General features: G+C 44.5%; 1 protein-coding gene across 1 annotated transcript in view; it reads left to right on the top strand.

Moving 5' to 3' along the window:
* The first annotated feature begins 516 nt into the window (after window positions 1–516).
* LNX2 (ligand of numb-protein X 2) overlaps window positions 517–13,773 on the top strand; it is a 62,782-nt gene continuing 49,525 nt past the window's right edge. Inside the window, exon 1 of the mRNA XM_084261297.1 lies at window positions 517–532. The gene's annotated coding sequence lies outside the window, so the exon portion shown is untranslated. The remainder of the gene's footprint in view (window positions 533–13,773) is intronic.

Genomic DNA, 13,773 nt, shown 5'->3' with positions numbered 1-13,773 from the left:
GGCCGCAGCCCACCAAGCTTTGCCTTCCCCCCACCCTCAGTAAGGCCGCGGGCCTCGGGCCAGTAGGGGTAGGTCTCCTGGCAGGGCAGGGCAGGGCAGGGCAGGGCAGGGCAGAACCTCGCGCAGGCGTCTCCCCCGCCGGCCCCTCCTCTGCCCCGTCCCCGCCCGCACACCCCCTCCCCCCGCGCCGTCCCAGTCCCCGCACAGAGGGTTGCGATCAGGCGAGTGGCAGGGACAACCCGGCCCGGGGCTCCGCCGCGGCCCGCCCCGGCCCCTCTCCCATAGGCTGCGGCGCTCCCCGCCGCCCAGCCCCGCGCCCCGGGCTGCCGCCGGAGTGGCGGAGCGCGGCTGTCACTTGGGCCGCGCCGCTGCCCGGGGCGGAGGCGGGAGCACCGGCCCGGCCCGGCGGAGACGCGCTCCTCCAAGTGCTGGCCGGAGTTTGCCTCCCGCCAGGCGGAGCGGGCGGGCGCAGCCGGCTCGGGTGAGGGGCGCGGCGGCGGCTGAGGAGAGCGCGGCGTGGAGCCTGACGGCGGTGAGTAACTTCCCTGCCCCGCTGCGGCGCCGGGAGGCTCAGCCTCCCCTCAGCTGGCGGTGGCGGGAGGGACGCCGGGCAGGTTGGCGGACGCAACTCCCCTCCATCTCCTCTCGGCCGTGGCGGCGCCGGGGGGGCTGCCGGCGGGGCCGGGCCTGCTGCGGACGCCGGGTTGGGCCGCCCTGTAGGGCAACAAGTACGAGAGAGCGGGGCTGGGGGCCGGGACCCGCCGTGCGGGGCTGCGGGGAGCGCGCCTGTGAGCGGGGTCCCAGAGCCCCGACGGGGCCCTGCTCCTTACTCGCCCGGGAGGGAAGAGCTTTCCCCTCGGCCTCCCCCGGGAGAGCGGCTGCCGGGTCTCACTCCGCCGGGGGGGGGGGGGGGGGGGGGCTGCGCCTGGACTCGCTCAGCAAAGCTGTGGGTGCTGAAAACCCGCTCCAGGGAGCGTCTGTCTGGGTTTTGGGGTCCCTACACGCACCTATGCTGCGTTCGCGTAGCTTTGTGAAAGGAGCTGCCGCCTGGAAAGGAGTCAAGTTACTGCGTGCGGGGGAGGCAGAACAGCTGCGAGCAAACCCCTGCTGCAGGGAGCTGGTTTCGGGTTATGTGTTCTACAGCTGCAGCCGGAGGAGCTCGGAGCTGTTTGTGAAACGCCTCTGAAGCCAGCGCGGCTGGCAGCTAGCGCAGGACGTAAACTCGAGTCCTCGGACCCAGGTTCTCTTTCCCCCCCACCTCCTCCCCTCTTCATATCTTGGCTCTTGCTTCTGCAGATGCGGTTGGAAAACTTAAAAAAACCTCGTGTCTGTTAAACTTCAGCTAGGCATACTTGAAGGTTACTGCTGCTCTTGTCAGGGTATTAGTCCTCGGTCAGCTAACCGAGGGAACAGTTGCTGAAGCCGAGGTAGTGACAGATCTGCCAGTCCCGTGTGACTTTCCTGCCCGCCTTTGCTAATGCACAGCACTTGGTTGTTTACTTCTGCAGAAATCCGCTAGTAAGTACTCCTGAGCTTCCCTTAATTCCTTTCTTAATTACACGATATTATGGGTGTGGTTTTCTCTCTGCGTGGAAAGTAAAAAAAAATGTCTGTTAGGGATTAGCTTTGGGGTACATTTGGTAGTGCCTGGAAATAAATTTCAAGCCCTGTGTTCAAGCTTCTGTTCTGGGCTAGGCTCACGTTAAATAAACACTCTGAGTGACTGATACCTTTTTAATTTTCTTCCCCTACCCAATTCCTTTTGGCTTCACCATGCTTTATTCTAAGCTGCAATCCAAGCAGCAGATCAAGGAGGCTTAGGAAGAAACATCAGATGGTTTTGGTTAGTGTCCTTACCGCTTGGAGAATAAATGTGTTAGTGCCATATGCTGCCCTGACTTTATTAATACAAATTTCCTCCAAATGGAAACAAGGTGTGCCAGCACAGTTGCTAGAACCAGATTTAATAGGTTCATTTATAATTTATTTTTTAAAAAAGCCCAGCTCACTGAGGGAGGAATCTTCTTTCCTGAGCACAATGCTGTATAAAACGTTAACTCCATGCATGCTGCATGGAGCACCCTTATGCCCAATTAGATTTATTTTTTAGATAAAAGTACTTAATGTTATGTTTTAAAGTGCTTGTTTTAATACAATTCTAAAATTGTGGGAGGAGTGTAATTTTAAAATAAGAATTTTTAGCACTGAATCTCTAACTGTACTGACCCCTAACTGCCTAGTGACTTCAGCAAGAGATAGTCCAGGGCATTGGACTCAGGTCTGAGGTTTGCAAACACAGCATGATTTCCCAACACAGGACTCGAATCTTCTATTTAAAAAAAAAGGTAATAATTAAGCTACAATTTAGGGACGGAACTTTGTGAGAAGAACGTGAACCACTGACTGGGTGGAAAAGTACTGTTCTCTCAAGACAGGTTAAAAGTAAGGCTAAGTTAAAAAGTAAGCTTACTAAATCCTGTCATGCGTAATTACAGAAATGTTGGCTTGGAGATTGCAAGCTTTGGTGTTTGGGAGTCTGCTCTTGTGGAAACACTGATGACCTTGGTGATTTTTGTTTTGGTTCGGTTTGGTTTTGGTTTTTGCTTGTTTTGAGGCTTTACCTGCACTGAACAGCCTGTCAGTCTTGATCTTGGTATATATTTATGGGCCTGTACCACTAAAAACCCCTCCAGAAGTTTCTTGTCTTCTAGTTAAAACTGTCACATGAAAATGCTTAAAGAATCCTCCTTTATTAAAATCACGTTTTTCTGTATTCCTAAAAAAAACCACCCCAAACTCTTAATATAGTTGAAAGCAACTGTGAAGAATTCATACTGGCAATATCGAAGTGAAATGTGTAAGGATATGATGTGTACTAGACATTAGATTAATGTAAATGAATGTCATAAACCAGCAAGATGTTGCTTCTTTAAAGAACTGTTAGATATTAAGAGCTGTGACTAATAAGAAATCAGCGTTCACTCAGTGTCAAAATGCTCCCTGGTGTAAAAGGCACCAGAGGAAACAAGTTGCCTGTTTGATACAGCAGTGGCTGGGCTCTGACATTTGATAATTTTTGCTGATTTGGTTAGCAGAAGCAGTTTTAATGTGACCCTACGGAAGTGTGTGCTGCTTAATTGCTTTATTAGGTCAGCGGAGTTTGTTGTGTAGAAATTGTGGTGCCTTTCTGAGATGAAAATTCTTTTAAATAGCAGTATTAAATTATGTGACTATTGGGTCATGCTGTTTACAGAGCAATAAAACCCAATAAGGTCCTGGTGTGTGCTTTTTGGCTTTTATGGCCGCAATTCTGTCGATGTGTGTGCTTACATATGTTTAATTTTAAACACCCAAGTATTTCTTTTGGAATTAGTGTGTCTTTTCTTAGGCTTAATGTTAAGCCTGCATGTAAATGTTTTCAGGGTCAGGATTTATGTTTGCAAAGTTCATGGGATAAACCTGTCATGTGTTTTCATACTGACTGTCCTGTATGCTGCATGAGATGATGTAGGGAGCTGACCTCTGCTGTGGAACTGGGGGCTGGTTTATCTCCTGACACGTAAACAGATGCTCCCAGCCCTGCTCTGGTGTTACAGTGCTGCACCTGGGCTGGCTTCATCCTTGCAGCGTGCTTTGCAATGCTGCAGGGGTGTATCTTTTATTTCTGATGTATTTTTGGTTGATGATAAATTTGTATAGCCGTCAGTCCTTCACATTCTTGTGGAAAGTTATGTCAACTTGTATCAGTTTTACAAATAATTTAGGGGCTGGAAGAGGAGGAGAGTCTCTTGTTGAGTCTCTCACGCTGAGCTGGGCATTAGGTGATGAAAACAAAAGCTTCAGTGTGCTAGTTGTTGGATACACAATCAGGTAACTTGTGAACATGCAAGATCTTAAATTGTTCTGTATTTGTGCGATTTCCCCACCCAATTAGTGGGACCTATTTTTATTGAAAAAATGGAACCTTGGGGTGACATAGCTCAGTATTTACAGCCTCATCTTTCTTTTAAGTAAGCAGGCTGTGATGTTGCTCTGGGGTTGGGGTATTTTGTTAAGAATGTCTGGATTTGCCTTGCTGCTATCACAGTGAAACGGACCAAATTGGGTAAGAAAGTAAATGTGAGGTTATAAATATGTCAGCTCAGTATTATATAGAAGTTAATTTTTTTGCCCCAGCAGAGTTGGTTTATTTTGGGATGGAGTGATAGATACTGCTTCTTGCCTGGCTGTTTTTCCACAGAGAAGAATGTGTTTTTATATTTCATTGCAGAGATTTGTCATACTTAACCACTGTTTGATGGGCTGTACAGAATTTTTATGAAGAACCCTTGTTTGTAGAGCAAAATGCAATTTGAGCAAGGAGTATACCCCATATATGAACTGAGCTGGTTTTAAAACCTTGTAAATGGTAGCAATAAGTAGTTCTAGATCATGAAGAAGGAGGAGCTGTGACATACTAGAAACATTTTAGTAGGAATAAAGTAAGTAATAGGGAGCAACTGAGACTGACATGTGTTGGAGGAGAACCTGTATGTCATTGGGCAAAGGGAAGAACCCTGTAGCTGGAGACAGACCCAATAGGGCTTTTGGATCAGAGTGCCTGGAGTGGGGTAGTACTGTTAAATACTATTCAGCACAGTGAGGTAAAATGAGAGGCAAGCTGCCTGCTTCTGCATTGGTACATTCTTCTCAGTGGGGGTGATTTTTGGAGTGTGCTACAGGCACTCCCCACCCACACCCCCAGTGTGGCCCCTGCATGTTCCAGTGCACATCTCTGAAGAGGCTGCACAAACCCAGCGGATGGTGCCTGCATGTCAGTGTTGCTTATCCCTGGGGACTGTCTGCTTACAAAAAAAAATGGGATAAGAACAGTTTATTTTTTGGGTTCAAGTCAAGAGTTCTTATATGTTGATGCTGTTAGTGACTTTTTCAGCTGTACTCATCATGTAGAGTTTTCATTCACGTGCAATTTTTACTTAAATTTTCCAATCCAAGCTCTCTTCCAGTGACAACACCCACTTAATACAGAGTTATTTTTCAAAATTTTGGCCCTGAGAGGCCAAAGAACACTAGTGATGAAGGGTTTTAAGGTCTCACCTTCCTGCAGCTTGCTTTGTTCTTCAGATTGGCGCTAATCCTTGGGCTTGAGTTTATACATGGGAAAGAGAAAGCTGGTGCAGCAGAGGGTTTTGGCACAACAGAAGCAAATGGAAATTCAAGCAAAGCTAACGGAGGTAAAATATCGCTGACTTGTGCACTGAAACCAGTTTGTGGAAAGTGGTTTTCAGTGGTTGCTATATTGTGCCCAGCTAAGCTGTGGTGTTCTGCCACAGGAATGTTGCGTTTGCTTTGAAAGGACCAGCCCACGAGGTTTCTATTTATTTTATTTTCCCCCTGAAACAAAGCAACATTTCAGGATCTAGGTGTGTCCTGACTTTTCTGGCTATCAAGTTTTGGTTGGCTTTCATGAACAAAGTCTTCATTTAAGAAAAGGAAGGAAAAAAAAAAGGTTGGCTGGTTTCAGTGAGCCTTCTTTGTTGAGGCATTTTACTTTGTCATAACGTGACTGTGCTTTTGTCTGTGTGGCTTGTATTCGTCCCTGGATGAAAGGAGCTGTATCAGCAAGGTACTCTTAGAGCAGTAAAACAGAGCCTGTACTGGGCTTTTCTGTGGCTATAGTGATGTCATCCAAATCGTTCCCCTGATTGATATCGCTACTTGCTACACCAGCAAAGCCAAAACAACAACAGGGACACCCTCAACCCCCACAAGACTCTTAAGCTACCTAACTTTTGACATCAACGCAGTTGGGTCTTCCCTGCCTTCAGTAGTCTGTGCAGAACAGCACTTTCCAAGTCCATCTTATGTCTGGGTACCCTACATCTAGAGCGAGTCACGTTTCAAGGAGGACCCGTTACTATCTGTACATGCCTCATGGCCAGTGTGCTGAGTATCTGCAGTGGAGTCAGTGCTTAATTACAGACCACAGTAAGTTGCTTCTACAGCTTTGGAGGTTACAAGTTATAGACAAAAAACCAGTAACAGCCACTGCTGCTTCGTGCAGAGGATGACACGTTACTGTTACTTCCAAGTTCATCATGTTTTTATTTACCAGCAGCCTACCCTTGCTTGTTTTTTCCAATTTTTAAATCAGATTTGTTCCCATGACCCATATAATAATTTTCTCCTATTTTTTTTTTAATTGTGTTGTTTAAGACTGGTTTGTAACCAGACTGAAATGACTGCAAGTGAAAGTTGATCGATAGGTTGCAAGACCACACAGTTCCTAATGTGTAAATTTTCTGGTCACGTTCAAAGAGTTTTCTGTAAACCCCATTCTGATCCTACAGCTGTAACTGTAACCTGTGTACAGTATGGACATACCATAGCTGTCATCCAAACTTGTGCTTTTCCCTTGGGCTGCCCTGACTGCTAATTGAAGTAACTTGGGTTTTAAACTTTAAAAAAAACCCACATTTTTTTGGTTAAGCTTCTTCTGGAGCAGGTTATTGATGATTTCCTTCTGTTCGGCCTCTTTTTCCTGTCTTTGGGGCTTGGCTGCTTTTGGGGGGGTTTCTCAGCCGTTTGTTGTTACTGACAGAATTAGTAAAATAGTTCTGTGTCTGTGCTAGATCTTGCATTTATGTTAATTTAAAATAAATACAAGTCAATTCCTGGGCTGTCCTAAGGAACTTGCTTTGGCAGGGGGGTTGGACTCGATGATCTCTTGAGGTCCTTTCCAACCCCTACAATTCTGTGATTCTGTTTATACAGGTAGCCCATCACTAACATATCATTGAGGTTTCTAATGAAGGTTGAAGCTTTAAAAATCACAGGGCTTCCTGCTGTAAACCAATATACAATATACAATGCTATTGTTAGCATTGGATGACTTCAGAATTCAGGTTTGCTTCTTAACCATTTAAAGGCCTTTTAAATGCTAAAGGTAAAGCTAATCTCATCCAGGTAACATCAGGGTAAAAACAGGGATAAGTTTGTGTGCTTGTGAGTCTGTGGAAGGCCTTAGGAAGGTACCTAACTTGGTGCTTACTTGCACGTTACAAAGCTTCATAAGAATCCAGCGACAACCGACTTAAAAAAGGTACCTTTCTACTTCATCTGGCAAAATAACCACTCTTCATCCTTGTTATCTGGGGAATGGCTCAGCATGCCTGTTCAGCACTGATACTTTTATATTCTGTAGCTTCTGATACGTGTCTGTCTATAGCTGGAGGTGACACGAGCAGCATCAGGCTTCGCTGCGTGTACAGCAGCAAGTATACCTGTTGTGGTGTATTTATCCAGTGGGGGCATGATCCTGCGTAAATAATACTTGTGGGTTTAGTTGTGGGAAGTTGTTTGTTTTTTCTCCACTTTGAAATTCATTTTTGACTGATAGCTGCTGGCTTAGGTATTGACTGTGGCTCTCCTGCTTTCTGCAGGGAAAATAACTTTCCGGTGAAGCAAAAGTGAAGGTGATTCAGTGGTGGTAAAAAGGAGAATCAGCAGCACAGCTTGTCTGTGCACTTGACCTGAGCTGTCTTTGCCGTGTAAGCAGAAAAAGAGAGTCTGTGGGAAAATTAACACTAAAGTGAGTGGTAAGGTGGAATTTGGGGTCACTGGAGTGTGAAATGAAACTCTCTCGGTTCTTTCCCCTGCAGTAAGGGATGTGTCCCGGTGACTGGGGGAATGCTGTGGAAGTCTAATGCTTTCCTGAGTCCTATTTTGGAAAGTTTGAAAAGCTGGGAGGCTGGTAAATGTTCATAACTGTCCTGCCATTGTGAAGTGGAAGATACCTGCTGAAGAACTTTTGGGTACAGCTGGACGTGTTACCTCATACAAATGATCAGAACCACACGGATTTCACAACAGGTGTCGTTTGTCTTTAAGTCTCAGGTTTAGTGAAGACAACTTACTTCACACAGTAACGTCAACATTGTGCTCTGATTTTCTGAATTAGTGGGTTTTTGCCCTCAAAGGGTCAAAGAGGAAACACATCTGGTTTAGCTGCGATCTGATTTTGAGGATAAAGAAGAGGGTTTGTTCTAAAGTGGGGCCATGTATATGTGAAAACCTGCTCAGCAGTTTAAGTTGAAATGCAGGAGAGAAGGGACCTCACTTCATGTGTGTTAGGAGCGGTTCCTGTCCTGTATGTGCTATTTTTCAGATGATGGATCACACCCTGAGCCCTACTTAGCCATCCTCACAGCTTGACTGGATGATTGAATTTGCAGTGGTGGCTCCGTGGGGTCCTTTGTGGGCACGAGAGTCCTTCTGCCTGCTTCTGCTCCCAGGGAAGTTGCTGAATTCATTCACCACAGCTATGATGATGTGCTTGCATCAAAGCATCCCACATGGGATTTCATTGCTCCATTGCTGTTGGTATAAATCTGGTTAGCATTCTACTGGTCATTGAACATACTTTATGTCTATATATATAACATTAATTTCTATATATGAATAAACAATATAAAAAGGAAAAAACCAAACCCCACCCCACCTGTACTTATTCTTTTCAACATTTTTTCCTCTTTTCTTCCTTTCTTTTCAGATCTTAGCATAGCAATCCTTCCAAATTTAGCTCTAGCATTAAAAAATGCTAACAGAGGAATGAAGTTGAAATGCAAGAGGTAAAGACATTAAAGAAATCTGATCCAATATGTTTTTACCAATTTAATTGTTGTTCTGTAGTTTTTGCATTTACTTTTATTTGTGGAATAACTTGTGGGTTTTACTGTGGGATTTTCACATAAATCACCACAAAAAAAGTTTGGAAAACAGTAAATGAGTGCTGGAAAACTAATAACATTTATCAAATAGGAATTATGTACTTAATCTTCCAGCTGATGAATAGGTGCATATACAAAGACATCAGATTGCTTTTGTTAGCATGATATATTTTTCTGTAGTCAAGAAGTTAAGTTCTATCCTTATTTAATATTAAACTTGTTTAGCTTCCTGATTTAAAATCAGCCAGCTTCTCAACTTTGGAATAAAATGGAAACAGTAAGAAAGGACACAGACGACTAACCAATCATATAGTCAGATATTAAAACTGTATTTAACTATATGTAAGTAATTATTTACCAAATTGCATTTAAATAGATTGATAAAACTCTTACTGGAAAAATTGCTCTGCCTTAACATCGGTTGAAGAGGATTAGGATTTAATAAAGTGAATTAGTGTTTTCTGTTTGAGGGGTAAAAATATTTTCCCTGAAGGTCTTGTTTTTAAAACTGCCATGTTTCTCTCCAGATGTTCTGGAATACATTCTGCATTGTTGTAAAACAACTCTAATCTTTAATACGATTATCTGTAAACTTCCTTTGTTTACTGGGGGATTTTTTCAGCTTATCAAATCATTTTATACACCAATCCTCCTTTTCTTGGTGCATACCCCGAGTCTCCATCACGTGCCTGATGCAGTGCCCCAAATGAAGCTGGCTGACATCAATTATTGATGATTATTCTCTGCACACTGGGAAGTGAAATCGAGCCTCTGGTCTCGACTCATGGTTTGTGTCAAACGTAGGGTGACGAGAGCAGGTTCGGGGAGAGACTGGAGCCTGTGCATTGATTTGCAGCATAAGCATAGACAAGTTACTTAAGAGTATATGGGATGGAGAAAATGGTTGGAGCTGAATTTGTTATGTGCTTTTAAAGAACTTGGTCAGTATGTTTTCCTGGTACCTGTACACCAGAACAAGAGGGGCTATTTTATCTCATCATGGCAGTGATATTTCATTGTGCTGGAGCATGGGATAGCACTTAACAGGAGGGAAGAGGCCCTCCATCCCATCTGAGTGTGGCCTGATCTGATTTGCTCCCATTCCATCCGACTTCACAAGCTAAAACCATACACCGTATTTCTCATGCACTAATAACTTTCTTTCTGTGTTTTTTTTTTTTAAGTGTGAAATGAAGCAGCCTAACATTGGAAATGTGCTTGTGTACAATGTGTTCCCTTTTGTGTCTGTCCTTTACATGGGACTGGGATGCTAGAGAAAAAGCTGCTGAACAGAAGGGTTACAACACAGGTTCAAGAAGGGTGGGGGAAAGTGAAAGGCTGTGGGTAAGCTAAAAGTGGGCATTTCTTAATGTTGTAAATTACCTTGCAGCCTGAATCATCATGTTTTAACATGGCTACATGTAATTTTTTACATTGTCTTTTTCAATGACTGCAAGAATTGCAGCAGCTAGTAAAGTCCTTAACTGGTTATGAGGCTCAGAAGGAGCTGGCAATACTACCTGAGCTGCAAGACAGCTTTGAAACAGGAGAAAACTTCATCATCCTAGAGAGGAGGAGTAGTCTCCTTGGTTTGGTTTGGTTTTGTTTTCTGGAGGACAAAATGATCAGTGAGGATTTGGGTCCAGCCAGGGTTCCCCCACTGAAGTTCTTCGAACACTGGCCACCTCTCATGGGTCCAGCTGCCTGGGTTTTCCTGCAGAGTGTTTGCTCTTGGGTATAGTTCTAGCAAGCTGTGTACAGGCTTTCTGAAGAACTGACAAAAGAAGGGAAATTCTTTTTTTTTTCAAAACACCACATGGAATTTCTTGGGAGCCTGGAATTTCTTGCAGGCTGTGCAGGCACGTGAGGATTTTTCATGTTTGAAGCTGTCAGAATCTGTTGCAGAGAAAAAGGTCAGATGTGAGTAGAGGAGCCTGATGTTTCCCTGTCAGGACTGTCCCTCTGTCCTCTGAACGCAGGAGTTCAGATGCCAGATGTAGCAGGGGGAAGAAAGAAGTAAGCAGAAGAGGATGTGTCTTCGAAGGGCGAATCAGTGCAGTGAGATCTTCTTCCCTTGCTGGCAAAACCCTGAGTAAGCAGGTGGGGCTGGCAGCGTGCCCTGAAGGTTAATGTAGTCAGTCGCCAAACCGGAGGGGGAGGCAAAGTCCTCTCTTCTGCTGGGGTCTCTGGAACGATGCTCTGAGAAGGCCTTCTGGCTCCTGCCTCTTGTTTCACCTTGGGTGCTGGGAGGAACAAATGGTAGCTGAGACCAAGACAATCGCACTCCTCGAGCGAGTGCAGAGAAGGGCAACCAGGCTGGGGAAGGGGCTGGAGGGCAAATCCTCTGAGGAGCGGCTGAGGGAGCTGGGGCTGTTTAGCTTGGAGAAGAGGAGGCTGAGGGGAGACCTTCTCACCACCTACAACTACCTGAAGGGAGGTTGTAGAGAGGTGGGCGATGGTCTCTTCAGCCAGGGGACAGGAGATGGGACAAGGGGCAATGGCATGAAGCTGTGCCAGGGCAGGGACAGATTGGACATTAGAAACAAATGTTTTCCTGACAGAGTTGTCAGGGCCTGGAACAGGCTGCCCAGGGAGGGGGTTGAGTCACTTTCCCTGGATGTGTTGAAAAAAAGGGTAGCTGAGGTACTTAGGGATCTGGTTTAGCTCAGGATGGGAATGGTTGGACTTGATGATCTTCAAAGGTCTTTTCCAACCTTGTGATTCTGTGAATCCAAGGCTAAACAAATAAAGAAATAAATCAATGTCCATACTATTGATGGTATGTAGAAGTGCATTGGTTTCTTTGATGGACTCTGAGCAGCAGCAGGGCTGGTGTTTCCTACCTTTTGTAGCTCATCTGCCCCGGCGGGCTCAGAGGCTGCCATCCACCCTCCCAGCCACCCCAGCAGCCCGCTGTGCTCACTGAGGTTTTATGGTGCCTCTGAGGCTGTTCCTGGATGTCAAGTCTATATTGGAGAAATACTGCCAAATTTTTTTTAGTGCTAGTGCAGGAGAGGTCTCGCTGAGCACAGAGAAAGTGATATTGTTAATTTTCCAGGCTGTTGCTATCTTAGTCTCAGCTGTCCCTAGACATCCTCACCATTTTATGTTTCATCTCTAATGGCATAAGCAAGGATGTCATAATATCCAAAATCAAATGTACCAGAAAATATAATAAATTAGAGTCAGGCTAGCAGAGTAATTGAAGAATAAACTGAATTTTAAACAACACAAGATTGCGTTATGAACTGATTGCTATGCACAAAATGCACCAGAGGAGTGCGACTTCGTGGAGATTTACTATTGATGGCAGCATTTCCTAGATGCTGCTGGTAATAAAGAAATGGAAATGGTCTGAACTTTTGAGTTAATACCACAAGATAATATTGCAGCAAAGGAGAAGTACCATTCTGGTTACATTGAGAAGTAATTCTGGAAGAAAAATGTTCTGGTGCTGTAGTTTATTTATTTATTTAAGATTTTTACATGTATTTAGCAATTGTGGAATTTATAAAGCCACAAAAGTGAATGCAGGCTTTGGTGGGGAAAGAACTAAATTTGTCCTCAGCTCCTAATGTAATTCTTCTGGAAGGAATTACTTAGGGGATGTAGCACTAGAGTGGATTCCTCTCAATTCAGAAAATTGAGTTTAAGGACGTTTGGTGTCCTTAAGGAATTCTGAGGTTGTTTGCCAGGTCAGTTTTACCACAGATAGTCAGCATATTTTTTAATGATTTTATTGTATTTTTTATTTAATGAAAAACAGATAACACACATACATGAGAGATTAAAATAAAACCAAAGAAACCCCAAAAACTAACCTGTAGCTGTGATGCTAGTAGGAATGTAGGGAGATGGTATAAGATGTTCTGGTCCTGTGATCTCCAAGTTCCCTCTGCTGAGCCGTGGAAGCTCTGTGTTCTGCTCTGTTGAAATGTGAAGTGAGACAGCACTGGAGAAAGCCACCCTGAAGGTTGCTCTAACAACCAGAAGCTATGGGAAAGCCTGTGAAATGCAAATGGTAGCAGATAGTTGCTAAAAGATAACAAATCTCATTTGAGCTGCTGGGTTGGAGAGTTGGAGTGGCTGACTGAAAGCAGACCCTGTGCAGAGGTGTTGGTGTTGAAGTAGTCCAGCTGCTGATGTGCAGAGAAACCTGAAAAACTCTTTTAACCATACTTTATTATCTATTCATCCTTATTTTGAGGATGCAGAGGAAATTTTGTAAGGATGAGATTTTTTTTTTGGTGGCAGTTGCTCAAGGCAACACTCTGCCACTTGCAAAATTACACCAGCGAATGGAAGGGCTGCTCAGTGGCAGAAATGAAACGTAAGCTGCCTTAGGTGGCAGGGAGAGCAGGAACGCAAAAAAGCAATATTAATGCACTGAAATAATCTATTTTTGTGGTGAAAAGCAGTATGATTTATTTGTAGAATCATACAATGGTTTGGGTTGGAAGGGATCTCCAAGCCCATCTAGTCCCAACCCCCTGCCATGGTAAGGGACACCCTCCACTAGCCCAGGTTGCTCAAAACCCCATCCAGCCTGGCCTTGAACACTGCCAGGGAGGGGGCAGCCACAGCTTCTCTGGGCAACCTGTGCCAGGGCATCACCACCCTCACTGGGAATAATTTGTATCTAACAATCTACCTGCTTGCAGTTTAAAGCTATTACCCCTCCTCCTGTCACTCCCTGCCCTTGCAAACAGCCCGTCTCCAGCTTTCCTGTGGGCCCCTTCAGGTACTGGAAGGCTGCTGTAAGGTCTCCCCAGAGCCTTCCCTTCTCCAAAGGTTTAAGTTGTAAAGTTGTTAGAAGTGTTGTATTTAAAAATTAAACGGTATTATTTATTTTAATTATTCTTATAACATTTAAATAAGGTTCTTTACCAGGAATGATAATGAAATGCATTTGATTTTAAAATTAATTTTATATAATAGTGAAAAAGTGTAGCTCTTGACAGTTAAACACTTGAATATAAACAGTGAGCTTTAGCATTACTGAACTAATTCAAAGTGCCTTAAATCCCTTGATTTAAATTACTTT

This window comes from Gallinula chloropus, assembly GCF_964237585.1.
Source record: "Gallinula chloropus genome assembly, chromosome: 1".
NCBI classification, from domain to species: Eukaryota; Metazoa; Chordata; class Aves; order Gruiformes; family Rallidae; genus Gallinula; species Gallinula chloropus.
This window is presented reverse-complemented; position numbering and strand designations above follow the sequence as displayed.